This window comes from Ochotona princeps, chromosome 6 (genome assembly GCF_030435755.1).
Source record: "Ochotona princeps isolate mOchPri1 chromosome 6, mOchPri1.hap1, whole genome shotgun sequence".
In the NCBI taxonomy this organism is placed as follows: domain Eukaryota; kingdom Metazoa; phylum Chordata; class Mammalia; order Lagomorpha; family Ochotonidae; genus Ochotona; species Ochotona princeps.
In genome coordinates, this window is record NC_080837.1 from 40,182,779 (window position 1) to 40,198,884 (window position 16,106).

At 35.7% G+C, this 16,106-nt stretch overlaps 1 pseudogene across 1 annotated transcript; it reads left to right on the forward strand.

Annotated features, from left to right (window-relative positions):
- Window positions 1-6,029: 6,029 nt before the first annotated feature.
- LOC101531553 (heat shock cognate 71 kDa protein-like) lies at window positions 6,030-11,440 on the forward strand (annotated as a pseudogene). Its single transcript, XR_004996055.2, has 2 exons — window positions 6,030-6,083; window positions 9,580-11,440. The product of XR_004996055.2 is annotated as a heat shock cognate 71 kDa protein-like (transcript).
- The last annotated feature ends 4,666 nt before the right edge of the window (window positions 11,441-16,106 follow it).

A 16,106-nucleotide genomic window follows, 5' to 3' on the forward strand; every position in this document is an offset into this window, starting at 1 on the left:
TGGTAAAAGAAGTATCTTTCAAGCCTTTTTAATCAATTAGCATTCTGATATAAAAAGATATCTAGTTTCTGTCATTTACTGTTAATTTTAAAAATGTTAGTACAGAATCACAGATTTCTATTTTATTCGTTTTATACTTAACGAGTATCATTATTTATCTTATTATGTGTTTCTGAAGATTTAGCATTGCAAAATCATTTTTGTATTTTTTGATGTTTTCTTCATTCTTTTAACAATTCCCCAATTTGTTGCATAGCCAATTCTACAAGGATAACTAATTATTTTTAGTAGGGAGGGGGCTAGACACCAAGGTTCAGGTGTTCAGTGTGCTCATTACCGAGGTGTCACTGATTCTAGGACAGAGTCTAATAATACATGTACCCACGTGTATTCTATATTTGTTCTGTATTAAAAATCATGTGTATACATTAACACCACAACCAATACCAAAACCTACCCATTTCCTTGTTTATGTTTGTAACTCTTGTGTAAGAAAAAAGCTTGTTCCCAATCTTCATTGCATTTATCTGTTTACTCCTTCTCTGTGTGTCAACCTACTGTACTTACACAGTTTGTCTCTTCAGCATCAGCCATACTGAATACATCAACCCAGCTGACTCACTAGTCAGCTTCAACACAGGGAGAAAAAAGAAGTAATGGTCCTTTTTATATTTTATGAAGCATGTTTGAGATTATATTTTTCTACTGAAGTCTGTTGTTCTTTATTTTCCTGATGGATAAGTCAAGAACAGTGGCATGCTTTTGTTTCTTTTTACCTGTCCTCCCCAGTCCCTACTTCCTATAGTGATAATATCTAACATCTCATTTGCAGATTAACACAATTTCAAAACTATTCAGTAGCATGTGATTTAACTTCATGGTGTTGTAAATTTCTGTCTTTCTTCCTGTTGTTGATTTTGTTTTGTGGCTTTTCATTCAATGGGATTTACAGTAACTGTGTAATGGAGACTGTCATATCCAGATGTGAGGATACAATGCAGTATGCATCTCTACTTCCAGATCTAAGATGGACTCCCAATGAAACTGTTTACTATAGCTTGACAATAGGATGCTGGGCTCTCTGCCATTGTCCATGCCCACAATGATGGACATATGACTGTTTATGAAGAACTATACTACAGTAATAATATAAGAGAACACAGTGGCAGGGGCGGTTGGGAAGGGGGAAGAAAAACCCCGTAGCCTATGAAATTGTATCATAAAATGATAATAAAATTTTAAAAAGAGGTAAAAAGAAAGACTTATACTTAAAAGGAGAGTAGAATAGCGATTATTTAGAGGTTGGGGATGGGGAAAGGGGTAGAAGGAAAACTAAAAGAAGCACCAGTAACAGATACAAAGGCACAGTTAGATAAGCACAGTAGTCCTAGTGTTTTATAGTGCAGTAGACTGTTTAAAGTTAAGAGTTTGTTAGACATTTTATATTTAAGCAGAAAAGTTAAAATATTTCTAATGTAAAGTGATGATAAATTTTTAAAGGTACAAAAATGCTGCCTACCTCGATTTAATCATTATGGGCTGTATACATGTGTAGAATTGTCATTCTGTCTGACATAAATATATATAATAAAATTCATAAAATTTAAGTATTTTACTAGATTATTGGAAGCCTATGTATTATTGTTAGTCACAATAATTGATGACAATTCAAACCACTAATGCTACCAAAAATATCAGAATATTTGTCTTCTGTAACCGGCAAATGTCTTTATTTCACTCACATATTCTTATCTCAGTTGTATGATTGTTGGTTCTAGATTATGCCTTTTTCTTCTTTTTTTACCCTATTGCTTTTAAATTTGTCTTGCTGATGTGAGACTAGTTTCAGGAATAGTTTGTTTATAAAAATCATTAATAAAAGTCAATAACAACAAGCAAGCAGAACATTTAACAAGTCATAATATTCCATTTAAAACAGTGTCAAAAATTTTAAAAAGTTTGTATTTAAGCAAAGCACTCTTAAGAAGTCTGTTGAGACTAATAAAAACTTTCAGAGGGTTTCATTTTCTTATCCCTGTGGAACTTTGAAATATGAATTTGGATTGAAGATAAGAAATATGAATATGGATTGAAGCTAAGTTCTGTAGGACATTAAAGTAAAAATTATGCAATTATTAGTAACTCTAAGAAAATGAGAAATTCAATATACCAGCACTTCTGTCAGTTGCTTATCTCCTCTGTGTTAAAATATCAGGTTCATCAGAATTCTGGTTCTCCAAATCTGTGCCATCTGTTTACCTAGTGAATTCCTCACATTGCCTCATTGCTCTCTCCATGAGACATGTGTAGTCAAACTCAGGGACTCCAATTTTCTAGCCAGTCCAATGGCTGAATCCCTGGTTGCACTTACTATCTGATTTATGAGATTGTTTGCTCTGGATATTTCCTGTCGTATTTTCCCAAACATGCACAGAGGATGCATTTCTGTTGTCCTCTCACCTCTGGGTTCAGCTGCCTTTGGCTATTTTGGAGTCATGGCATAGAACAATCGTGTCAATTCTGGGTGGATATTATTTGTCTGATTCAGGTTTAAACTACTACCGATAATCTTGTGATCTACAATTTAAGCCAGGCTCTCAAATCCACTCATTTAAGGAAAACAATAGTTTTATTTCTCATGATCAAATCTTTTTGTTCTCTTTGTGATTAGAAAATAAACAATGAAAGAAGGAAGAAGGGTGTTTCACTCAAACACTAGTATTTGGTCCAATTGTTTCTTCAGTCCAGAGGTTCATATTTATGGAAAATATCTTCTTATTTCTCTTTCTTTTCCCCTTCTTCCTCCTCTTCTTCACTTCCTAAAAAGTTTTCTCCTTATTGCTCTTTAAATTTTGAAATTCCTTTGATTACTTTGTTTTGCTTGTTTCATTTTTTTTGACTAGCTTTCCCTATGACTTCTCTGAGAGAAAGTAATCAGAAAAGCAATTTACTTAAAATAAACAACACACACCTACACCTTACATTCATGCTTCTGAAAAAGATAGGGCATTTTTAATGCAATTGTTAAATTCCCAAGTAGACTCACCTTCAACTTGAGTAACTAGATTTCTGAAATGTCTTGGAAAAATTAGAGTCATCCATGAACTCAGGCATGTGATCTTTGCACACAGTGACTGTCTCTATACACAAGGAATGCTGATTCTCACCTAATGAAATGAAAAGATGTTTGTGGATTCCATTCATGTTTTAGGTGCTCTGCAGTGGTTATGAACCAATTTGGCCCTGCATACATTGTAGGCAGGCCTATAAACCACTCAAGGATTGTAATGTGTGATGTCCACATGGACAGTGTCAAGTGCTGATGTAACATTTCTCTATTTCTATACATGGCCAGTTATTTCAATTACAATTTGGAAAGAAGACTGGAATTAATCATGTTCAAGTTTCTCTTTTTCCTTCTGGTCTTTCTCTTAAATAGGTCATTGGAACTCTGACTCTGTTTCCTTGTTTTAACAAGGAGACAGATAACAAATGCTTCCTAGAAGTGTAAAGATAAATGTAGTTGTTCATGTGCAGAAGATGTAGAAGTGAATATCGGATAAATAAGAAATTATGATGGGGCTTTGGATAATCACAGGTATTATAGCAAAAACAACTGTGAATTCAGGAATGGAATTTTCAGCTGTTGTCTGTGAATAAAGTATTCATTCTATGTATTTAAAATAGCCACTGGATATCATAATTTTGTTTAGTGGTTTGCTCTGAGGTAATCAAAACAAGTGTTAGTGGCATATTCTTATTTCAAACCATGTGGGCAATGAGAATACAAAGTGTGTAATTTCTTTTTATTGTGCATCTGTTCTTTCAGCTCTGTTTTCTTTTAAAGAATTATTCCTTCAATAAAACAACCTTATGATGAGTTTACTATGTTTCCGTAATATTATGATACAGATATTTCTTTATAGACAGAGTTTGAGTAAGTGGAAGTAAAATGCAGTGCTTCAATGTTACCATTTGGATTTTCCTTTGATGTTGATCTCTCCAAATACACACAAAAATGTTGCTCAGAATCTTAGGACTTCAGTAAGCATTTTGGCCTTCATTTGATTCTTTGTCATTCATTCATAATAATTAAACTACATTTCACATTAAAGTGTTTCCTTTTTTATGATAAATTAGATACAGTAGTATGTAGGTTATTAAGATTTGGGGCATTTGGGTTTGAATTCTATACCACTGTTTTTAGCATTTTAAGTCTTGATTTTCCTAAATAAATGAAAATCACTTATGTTTACCAAGGTGACATTGACACATGTACACATTAAAATTTTAGTAATTTTCAAAGAAGTTTAACAATTGACTATAATGAACAATAGCTTTCTTCTTATTGCCTTATTATAGCATGGCATGGAGACAAAATTTGGTTGAGTTGTGGAGAACTAAGTAATTCCTCTTTTATTACTAATGCTTTCTTTATGCTCTGTGGCCAAACTCTGCTTGCCAGAAAGTTATAGAGAGAGTATGTATTGAACAAAGTTCATAATAATTGATATCCTACAAATGCTCTTTAAATATTGCATCGTATGAAGTAAGAAACAGTATGGAAAAAATCAACTTGGTGATTACACAAAGGAGTTAAAGCATGGCTGTTAAGGGCTGGGAATGACAATCTCATTATAAAGTATGCGGTTAACATGGAATTCTCAATTAAATTGTAACTTGTAATTCTTAAATGATAATGAGCAATGAGAACCCTTCCATTTAATTTTAACATTGATTAGCATTTGCTCCTACATATGATGTTGGTTGCTATTAACACATAATTTTCCATGAAAATATTGAACTGTTTGATGATAAACAGTATGTAGAATCCAAAAAAAAAATGTAACTTTAAATTCCTTAGATTATTGACAAAATCATGACCAGGTAAATCTTAAGGTAAATAATTTGGGCAATATTAAAATCAATTAATTGAACTAACAAGAAAAATAATTATTTATATTAGCCGTAATATCTAGTACTAATAAGATGTTGATGTATCAACTAATAGAACAAAGTACATGATTCTGTAATGGTGATGGTAACTTACTATTGATAGTTATGTTCAATCCTGGTGTGAAGAACATATATTGCAGGAGCAAAATGCAGATTTTGGTTTGCCTTCATTAATTCTACTGAAATCCATCAGACGCTTCAATTATTCCTCAATGGGTAGGTCCTGATATCTGGTATCTATCAAAGCTGATGTGTAAAAACAGCCCATGTTTTTGTTTATTTTGTTGTTCTCTCTGGAGTCCATCTATTCTCCTTCAATTTCTCTCAGCTCCATTAACCCCACTGCAATCATTGTTCAGTTTTTAGCTCATTTTATTCCTACCTCCAGGTAATTTCATTGACTCTTTAGGTTAAGCTATATCCTTCACTGAGTCCTCATGTATCAATCTGTATGAACATATTCGTTACATCACGTTGATGTTACTTATTCAGTTCTCTTCTGGCTTTGCACCGAAAACTAGAAAGTAAAATAAAGGCAGAAAAACCATGCTTCCCAGCATCCATGTTTTTTCTTCTGTGTCTTATACCAGTAGTGTAGGTCTGACCCAAATCAGATTTTAAAAATCTCATCAAACAAATAAATAAATGACTAATGGTTATTATGCAAATGGCCAGAGTTATGACTTTTTTTCACCTAAATTTCACTTAAATAAAATTGAAAACTCATATTTAAGAAACCACAAGCTTGGTTTCAGAGCCAGTGAATTAACAAAAAAAAGTTAATAAGGCTATCTTAGTGTGTTGTTATGGGGGAAAATGTAAATAGAAATATGTGTATAATTTAAAATTCTCAATTAAATACCATAAAAATCTTGAACAGAGTAAATTCATAAATAAAATCTTCAGTCTACCGGTAAAATCATTGGTGGTCCTAAGTTAGCAAGATAATGCTGAGTGCTGCATCTTACAGGTGGCCTAATGTTATCAGGAGGGTGGGTTAGTTATTGTGAGCTTGGCTTTCTCTTGTTGCCACTTTCTCTTGCCCTCCAACTTCTGCCATGAAATGTTCCATCATGAAGAGCTTTGGCAGATGCCAGCACTATGCCCATTCTCCAAAACAGTCAGAGGTAAATGTTTCTTTGTACATTACCTTGTGTGCCATTCAATTGTGGTAACTTTAAAAATGGAGTAAGACAGCCTTAATGTAGTACATGCTCAAGTTTTAGATTTATTTCTTAAAACCCTTATGAATTTTGGTTTTACCATCAATGAATTTTCTGCTTCTGTTGGGGATAATTAGATAAAAGGGAGAGGACTTTGAGAAGAAATCGGGAATGAAGGTTGCAGAGTATTTTTTGTGGGGAAAATTTGATACAATCATATTTTACTTTTTGTTCCTTTTTTCTGAGATAGCTTTTTAAGCAGTCAAACAGAATTGCAGCATAATTTAAGTGTTTGTCAATTAGGTCACAAATTGGATGCAAAAATGTTTGCAGTGTGACAATTCTCCATTCATACAGCTTGTCATTGACAAAATCTCACACTATGCTTAAGATTATTTGATGATTAGAAGTAGTCCATATCTGATAATCATGAGCGATGTTGGTTCATCTCTTTTCTTAGAATATTTTAATATTGCTTCTGACATTGATTCTTCTCTCATCAAACAGAATCTACAAACTAAATTAAATAAAGTTATAGGATGATGAAAACTTTACAAACCAAATAGCATTTACAGAAAATTCTGGGAGAAAAAGTAAGCTAAAAAACTCAGCAAGATCTTTGATAAATCAGTACCCGTGTAAAACTGTTTCAATTTATTTGTTTCTGAATACTAACATACTCAAGGAATTTTTCAGAAGTTGAGCTGTTGGATACTAACAATAAGCCTTTGTGGCCAAACTTCTGGTTACTGTCCTAGGGGTGATTGAAGTAAGATTAAGCAATCCCTGTTCTCATATATTCCCCAAATATATATTTGCCAAGTATTTCTCCACTCTTTTACTTTTCTTCAGAATTTTCTATTGTTAAACACATGTATGGCTATATAGTTTTGTGCAAATATAAACAAATACCTTCTGCTTTACTTTATGAACTTAAGAATTCTCACACAAATTATTATTATGAAATTTTAAAGTATGTCCTGAAGCCACAGTAATAAATAAGATGTATTTTAACAATTAAACTTGTGTATTGCCATTTAAACTCACTAAGAAGGTTTTGTTTTTTATAGCCATTTAATATTTTATTATTTATAATTTTTTCAAAATACCTCTGGAATGATGGTAATCATAAATTTTGTGCTCTAATTGTTACTTTGAATAGTTCAATAATTTAAATTATTTTCATGTTCAAACACATTTAGCAGCACAGTAAACTGTATTTCTTGGTTGTTATGCAAAAATAAATTTATATTTTATATCAATTCATTTTAATTAATATGCAATTTCTTAGACTTTATTAAGTAGAGTGAAACTTTTTATGTAACTTATTTAAAAATATTTTTATAGCTTAGAATAAAAGGTTTCTTGAATTTGTTTTTGTATTTCGAGCTTTCTATATCAATGTATGTTCTACTAATTTTGAAAGAAGAACAAAGCACCCTGTGAGTTATATTGTAGATGTTAATGACATTGTGAAAATGATGACAGATTGCTTTAATGGTGGAGATGCACTTAATTGGAGGAAGTCTAAAAAAATGTGCTATTTCATATCACTTAAAAGAGTCAGTCAAGAGCCATCACCCACTTTACAATCATCTTAACTTGCATCATAAAACATATGTACTATTAAAACTGTTGAAAATTGCAAGAAGCATGTATTCATGCACTGTACATTCATCTAAACAACCCATTAAATAGTGTTTGTTAACCTTTAATTCAGATGTCTGCAATAAGACGATATAATGTAAAACACAAGTCAATAGAGGGTCGTAAAACTGTTTCTCTTACACTTTTTATTAGATTGCTATTTCATGATGAATGCAGTTACACCCTGAAGCAAATCTTGTATACAAGCATGGTATCAATATATTAAGATACAAATTGACCCTATTATATATGTGAAAAGTATTGGGTTTATTTCTAGTATGCTTGAAAATGTAGACATAGTTATTGATAAATTTCAACATATGCTATTCAGCTTCATGGGCTTGTTCTTGCAATTCAACTGGGACCATTGATTGTACCCTGCAACTTACATCCCCTTTAAAGCCAAAGTAGTATAGCCACCCACAAGACTTTTAGTTTAGTTTTTACAATATCTGTTGCATTTTAAATGACACATATATATAAAAATACACATATATTTTGCATAGATAAAAGGGTTGGTTTTTCTAAGGAAATGGGTATAGCATTAACAGTGTTTTAATTAGGTAATTTCATATGGCCACAATAGCCAGAGCTGAGCCAGTCTGAAACTAAAAGCGAGGAAATTTTTCCTGGCTTCCACTTGAGTACAGGGGCCCACGGGCTTGAGTCATCCTCCACTGCTTTCTCAGGCCATAAGCAGGAAGCTGGATGGGAAGCTTAACAGCCTGGACACAAACTGGCTGCTAAATATAAATATAAATATAAACATAAATGTAGATATAAATATTAAATAGGATACCTGTATCATAGGTGGGGAACTAATGTGAAATGCCACCATACCAACCCTGCGAGTGAACTTTAATTGAAGGTTTTATCCATTTGATCAGCCAGAGAGGCCTTGCTTATTATGTGCTCAGTATTGATGAAAATCATTTGCTCACAATCTGTGTGATGATCAACTTGTAAATAGTAGCCATCAAGATAGCCATGTTGCCTCTCCTAAGTGTAATGCATGACATCAGTACTCAAACTCTGAACCCTCAGAAAACAAGAGTTCACCAGCTGTCTTTTAGACTGTTCTTTTCTCCTCTGTTGCTGTGGGTTAATAAACACTCAAAAAGTTGAAATATTTTGCAAATAAGACAAACTAGATTTTGAAATATAACCTTTACATTAATTTTCCTATTTATAGAAAACTGCTTATCAGGTTTTCTTTGTATTGTTAGAATAGGTTTGACCTAGATCCTAAACATGTGTAAGTATAGGAAAAAAGTCTTGGGCATATTTTTCTTGTAACTGTTTTTTATCTTCAGTGCACGTGAGTACACTAAACTAAAAGTGCTGAAAGAAACATACAAATGTGTAGGTATACATACACAATAATATTCAGATATAAATGTGAAGGTCCTAAAGAACCAAATCTATTTGCATAGGTTCTCTGACATGGCTAATATGTTCTTAGCTTAAAGGGAAATAGATATGTAAGACTCATTGGTTCTATTTCTTTTGCCATTTTTAACCTGCAGTTCCTTAGCCTATCATTCTTCATGGTTGTGAGTCTAGTATATTTCTTCAATGATGATAATAAATTTAAAATACTACACATATGAAGGGACAGGTTTCAAATATGGGTCACTATATTAATTCTCAAGCTCTTTTTTCTTTCTAGAAGCTTCAACTTATTAATATGTAAATATTAAGCTTGATGTCATAGTTTGAATCCAGAAATTTTAGGGACTGTCTCTGAAAGAAGTCCTATAGTGTTAAAAATAGCTACTCAAGGATGAAGATTTGTACTTAAATTCATTATTAGTCCAAATGACTGATTGTACGTAAATTCGATGATGCTGTTGTCCAGTCTGACATGAAGCAGTGGTGTTTCATGGTGGTGAATGATGCTTGCAGGCCTAAGGTGCAGGTAGAATAAGGGGAGATGAAGTCTACCCGGAAGATGTGTCCTCTGTGATTCTGACCAAAATAAAGGAGAATGGTTCTGTCCAAAATGAAGGAGATCGCAGAAGCCTACCTTGGCAAGACTCTTACCAACGCTGTGGTCACAGTGTCCACCTACTTCAATGACTCTCAGCGTCAGGCCACCAAAGACGCTGGAACCATTGCTGGTCTAAATGTTCTTTGGATCATCAATGAGCCAACTGCTGCTGCTATTGCTTATGGCCTGGACAAAAAGGTTGAGGCTGAAAAAAATGTGGTGATTTTTGACCTGGGAGGTGGCACTTTCGATGTGTCTATCCTCACAGTTGAAGATGGAATCTTTGAGGTCAAGTCCGCAGCTGGAGACACCCATTTAGGTGGAGAAGACTTTGACAACCGCAAGGTCAACCATTTCATTGCAGAGTTCAAATGCAAGCATAAGAAGGACATCAGTGAGAACAAGAGAGCTGTCAGGTGCCTGTGCACTGCTTGTGAGCGGGCTAAGCGCACCCTCTCTTCCAGCACCCAGGCGAGCATTGAGATAGATTATTTGTATGAAGGAATTGACTTCTGCACCTCCATTACCCGGGCTTGATTTGAGGAGTTGATCTTTTCCGTGGCACCATGGGCCCTGTTGAGAAGGCTGTTCTGGATGCCAAGTTAGACAAGTCGTGGATCCATGACATTGTCCTAGTGGGTGGTTCCACCAGCATTCCCAAGATCCAGAAGCCGCTTCAGGACTCCTTCAGTGGGAAAGAGCTGAATAAGAGCATCAATCCTGATGAGACTGTGGCTTATGGTGTAGCTGTGCAGGCAGCCATCCTGTCTGGAGACAAGTCTGAGAACATTCAGGATCTGTTGCTGTTGGATGTCACTCCTTTCTCCCTTGGCATTGAGACTGCTGGTGGAGTCATGACCATGCTCATCAAGCACAACACCACAATTCCCACCAAGCAGATGTTGACCTTCACCACCTACTCAGACAATCAGCCTGGTGTGCTCATTCAGGTTTATGAAGGTGAGCATGCTATGACCAAGGATAACAATCTGCTTGGCAAGTTTGAACTCACCACCATACCACCTATACCCCATGGCGTTCCTCAGATTGAAGTCACCTTTGATATTGATGCCAGCAGCATCCTTAACATCTCTGCTGTGGAAAAGAGCACTGGGAAAGAGAACAAGATCACCATCACTAATGACAAGGGCCATTTGTGCAAGGAAGATATTGAGCAGATGGTCCAAGAAGCTGAAAAGTGCAAAGCTGAAGATGAGAAGCAGAGAGACAAGGTGTCTTCCAAGAATTTACTAGAGTATTACACATTCAACATGAAAGCAGCTGTTGAAGGTGAAAAACTTCAGGCCAGGATCAATGGTGAGGACAAGCATAAGATTCTTGACAAGTACAATGAGATCATCAATTGGCTGGATAAGAACCTGACTGCAGAAAAGGATGAATTTGAACTTCAGCAGAAGGAGCTGGAGAAAGTCTACAACCCAATCATCACCTACTGTACCGGAGTGCAGGGGGGCATGCCAGGAGGGATGCCTGGGGGCTTCCCTGACAGAGGAGCTCCCCCTTCCAGGGTGTTTCCTCAGGGTCCACCACTGAGGAGATGGATTAAGCCAGCTTTGGTGTAGATGCAGCATTGTTCCACACAATAAAAGATGGAAGGACCCAAATTTGTAGCAAATTCTGGCAGTTTTAAAGTTTGGCTGCTAAAGTAAATTACTGGGCATTCTCCATACTTGAATATGGAAATTGTGCAAAGGGAAAGGAAGTAACATTGCACTTTATATGTATGCACTGTATTTAAGTGGAAAATGCAATGTCAAATAAAACTATTTAAAATCGGCAAAAAAAAAAAAAAGAATGAGAGAAGAAGGACAATGCAAGGAAATATCACTTACTTAGAATTATGTTTATAAATTATTTTGGTGGAGAATCAAGATATCTGAAAAGATAACGACACATTTAAACAGACAGAGAAACATTAGCTAAAGTGAAGCAGAGGGCACATTCCAGGAAATAGGAGAGGACAGACTGACAACAGAAGGGCACCTGGAGACTCACAGATACAGGAAAGCAGTGGAGACAATGGCGTGGTATTGAAGTGATGCAGTTGCTGTAGAAGCAGTTAGCATGTGGCAATCTGAACTCCTCTGTCAGCCGTAACTCCATCAGCAGCCAGGTGGGAAGGGGAGTAAACCGGGAGCTCAGGAGGTGAAACCAGACAAAGAAATGCCCATCCTGCTGGTTTGCTTGATTTGATTTGATTAGAAGCAGAGACAGAGCAGCAGATCCCAAAAAGGTGGTGCAGGAACAGGGTAGATTTCACAGCCTAGACCCCTCACTAGAGCCAACTTGGGCACATTTTGTGTAGGGAAGCAAAGGTTATGGGACAGGACTGTGCATGTACTGACTTTGGAATGAACTCACTTCAGGATCAGTACCTTGCACTGGCATGGCATCGTACAGATTCTATCCAAAACAGGTCTGGGTAGCCATCAGACCTAACGGCCAGCAGATCCAGAACTGCACCAGTGGCACATCAGGCACCATTTTTTACAAAATGCAAAAATCATTCAGGCTGCAGGGACAACAGTGAGGTGCACATGTGCTGAGCTGAGGGTGAACTCATGGAGCTCAGTGTATTACACTGGACCCATATCAAAAATAATACTGACTTTGACAGCTTACAACTCAAAATAGGTCTGTGTGGCCCTCAGATTTAATGGTCGGCAGGTTCTGTCAAGATCAACACCACCAACAACCTAACTATTTGGGACACCTAGTGTCTCCCTAATCCTGAGAACAGCACAAACTGAAAGTGGGAGAAAGGTTGTACAGACAATGGTGCAACCTCAGCACAGAATCACAGGAGGTGGAGAGTGGTGAGCCAGGAGCTGGGGCTTGGAGACCATGGTGGAAGACTGACAAGAGCCCAGATCAGAAATTTGCGAGAAGGAGTGGCACAAGTGACTACAAATAACTGGCACCAATCGCAGTAAGTAAAAATTGAATTGTGGATCTGTGGGTGACACAGTTTGAAAACCTACCCTAAGGAGAAGAACCTGCTAACCAGAGCACAATTATCAAGAACAAAAGAAGAGACAGAGGCACAATGAATATTACTAAAGATTGCTCCGAAAAGGAGCAAAAGCCTTTGCCAATCTCAGAGTTAACAGAAGAATACATCGAGAAAATGGGGTATATAGAATTCAGAACGCTCATTATAAAGCTTCTTACCAACAGTGAGAAACACACACATGATTTCAAGGATTAAGGAGTATGTCACAAAGGAAATAATAACACTGAAACAAAATCAAGCCGAATCATTGAAAATGAAGGATGCAATAGAACAAATTAAAGTGAGTGGAAAGTCTCAATAATAGAATGAAAGAGGCAGAAGAAAGAAAATGTCAAAATTTGAAGATATTTCTTGCTATAATGGTGAAAAAAATCTAAAAGCTATAAGTAGAGCTGGGTCAAACTAGAAAAAATATTCAAGAATTAAGGGACACTATTAAAGGCCAAATATAAGAGTTATTTGAGTTCCAGAAGGTGCATAGAAAGAAGCTGGGTTTAAAAATGAATCTAATGAAATAATAAAGGAAAATATCCTTAATCTAGAAAAAGAATTGGGGAACAACATCCAGGAGGAGCACAGATCTCCCAATAAGGTTGGCCAAAAGTGATCTTCAAAATGATACACAATCAGGCTTTCTTCAGTCGACCATAAGGAAAATATCCTTAAATGCTCACAAGAAAAAAAATCAATTGACATGTAGAGGAATGACAATTCACAATTGACCTCTCAGAGGAAACTCTACAGGTCAGAAGAGAATAGGGTGACACATTCCAGATTATAAGAGCAAAAAACTGTCTGCCTAATGTAACATATCCAGCAAAGCTTTCCTTTGTCTTTGAAAATGAAATAAAATTCTTGCACAGTAAAGTTGAAAGAATGCACCTCCTCCAAACCTGCCCTACAAATGATATTTAAAGATGTTCTTTTGAAAGAGAAAAGAAATAGCACCCACCAAAATCAAAGGCAAATGTGAAGAACATTCCAGTAAAATAACTTCAGAAGACTAAGTCAATGAACAACCCATTGCTAAAATGACAGGACCAAATTATGTCCTATTCATATTAACCTGAATGAATTGACTTAAACCCATCAATCAAATGTGATAGATTAGTAGACTGGATTAAGCAAAAACACAATTCATCTACTTGTTGCCTATAGGAGATACATCTCAGCAACAAAGATTATCGAAAACTATATCTATGGATTTTGATATTTTTGTTTTTGTTTTCATTTCCTCAAAGTAGTTTTTTGCATTAAACTCTTTAATGACAGACCATACAGTAGCATCATTTTTTCAGGAAGGTTCTTGATTTTCTTTTCATTTCTTCAGTGTTACATTAGTCACTCAGTAGCATGTGATTTAACTTCATGATATTGTAAATTTCTACCTTTCTTCCTGTTGTTGATTTTGTATTGTGGCTTTTCATTTGAGGGGATGTATAGCAACTGTGTAATGCAGACTGTCATATCCAGATGTTAGGATACAGTGCAGCAAGTATCTCTACTTCCAGATCAAAGATGGACTCCCAATGAAACTGTTAACTATATCTTGACAATAGGATGCTGGACTCTGTCATTGTCAATGCCTGCAATGATGGGCTTGTGACTGTTTATGATGAAGTATACTCTTGTAATTGTATAGGGGAATTCCGTGTGGGAGAGGATCTGGGGAGGGGGTAAGGGAAATTCCAGAGCCCATGGAACTTAAAATAATAATAATAATAATACATGTGTTGTTTATTGTAGTTTAATATGATTTTTATCCATTGCTCCATGTGAACAAAATAAGCTCTGAATAGTTCTAGAATATTCCCTAGAGTCAATTACTTTGCTAATGCACAGGGAAGTTGGAAGATGTATTCTTTCTGAAGAAAGCTAGGTTTATTGGGACATATGAGTTACATTACCACCCTCATCATTTTTTTCTCTTTCTAACACTAATCTTATGAAAAGTACACTTAGGTTTCCTAGACTTTAATTGCTGCAGAGGAAATGATCTCCTACTAAAAATCATCACACTTAAAGATTAGCCCTTACAGAAGATTTTAACGTCACATTTGTTAAGAATTATTATTGAATAGCTCCCATGTAATATCAAATGGAGTATTCATGGGCAACACATCTGTGGGTGCCATTCTAAGCCAGTTTGCCGATTCCAGAAAGCCAACAGGACTTTGGCCAGCTGTTCCTTAGTTGCAATGATGAGCCAGAGTCAAATATCCTGAGCTTTTTTAAAAATGTATTTATTTTTGTAGGATAGCCAGATATACAGAGAGGAGGAGAGACAGAGAAGTAGATTTTTTATCTGCTGATTCACTCCCCAAGTAGCCGCAATGGCTGGAGCTGAGCCGATCTGGTTCAATGCTAGGAGCTTCTTTGGGTCTCCCATGTGGGTGCAGAGTCCCAAGACTTTGGACCCTCCTCATCTGCTTTCCCAGGCCACAAGGAGGGAGCTGGATGGGAAGCAGGGCAGCTGGAATATAAACCAGCACCCATATGGGATCCAGGTGCATGTAAAATGAGGATTTTAGTAATTGGGCTACCGCTGTGGACCCTATTCTGAGATTTTCAACAAATGAATTTAAAGGGCTGGGGATTTATAAACAAATGTCAAAAAGATTGATTTACAAATTTGTGAAGCATTGAACTTACCTGTCAAATACAAGTGAAGATTTCTGCACATTATTTATATTTCCCTGAAGTATCTCTTCCCTAAGTCATCTTCTCCCCTCCATTAACAATTATTGTTTAAAAATGAAGATGCCACAGAGCCTCTAAAAAATACATAAGACATAACTGCATAAGACAGATATGCAATAATTTGCTTAAAATGATAGTTTATCAAGGCTTGGTCTGATATGACCCCATAGAATATGTGATTTATTATTTATACCTAATGGTGCTTAGGTGTATCTGTGTTCTATAAAGAAAAATTGCAACTGGCTTGTATAATCAGTCCATGAAAATCCAGGTGCTGTTAAGATTGCTAAATTACAGATCAATAAATACAGCACTCTATTGACAACACTTAATAGCAATCTCATGGGTACGAGTAACAACTGATTTTTGGAAGAATGTATTTTTAGTGTCATTGTGAACTTCAAAGATGACATCACTATTTAGGGAACCTCATGGTGTGATATAGAGAATTATGTTAAGCACAAGGCCAAACAATCTTCATGCTTGCCTCCTCACTTTTTCCTTATAAGCACATGTAAATGATAATATTTTCCTCATGTTACCAAGCATAAATTTTTTTAAAGATTTATTTATTTTTTTTATTACAAAGTCAGATATACAGAGAGGAGGAGAGACA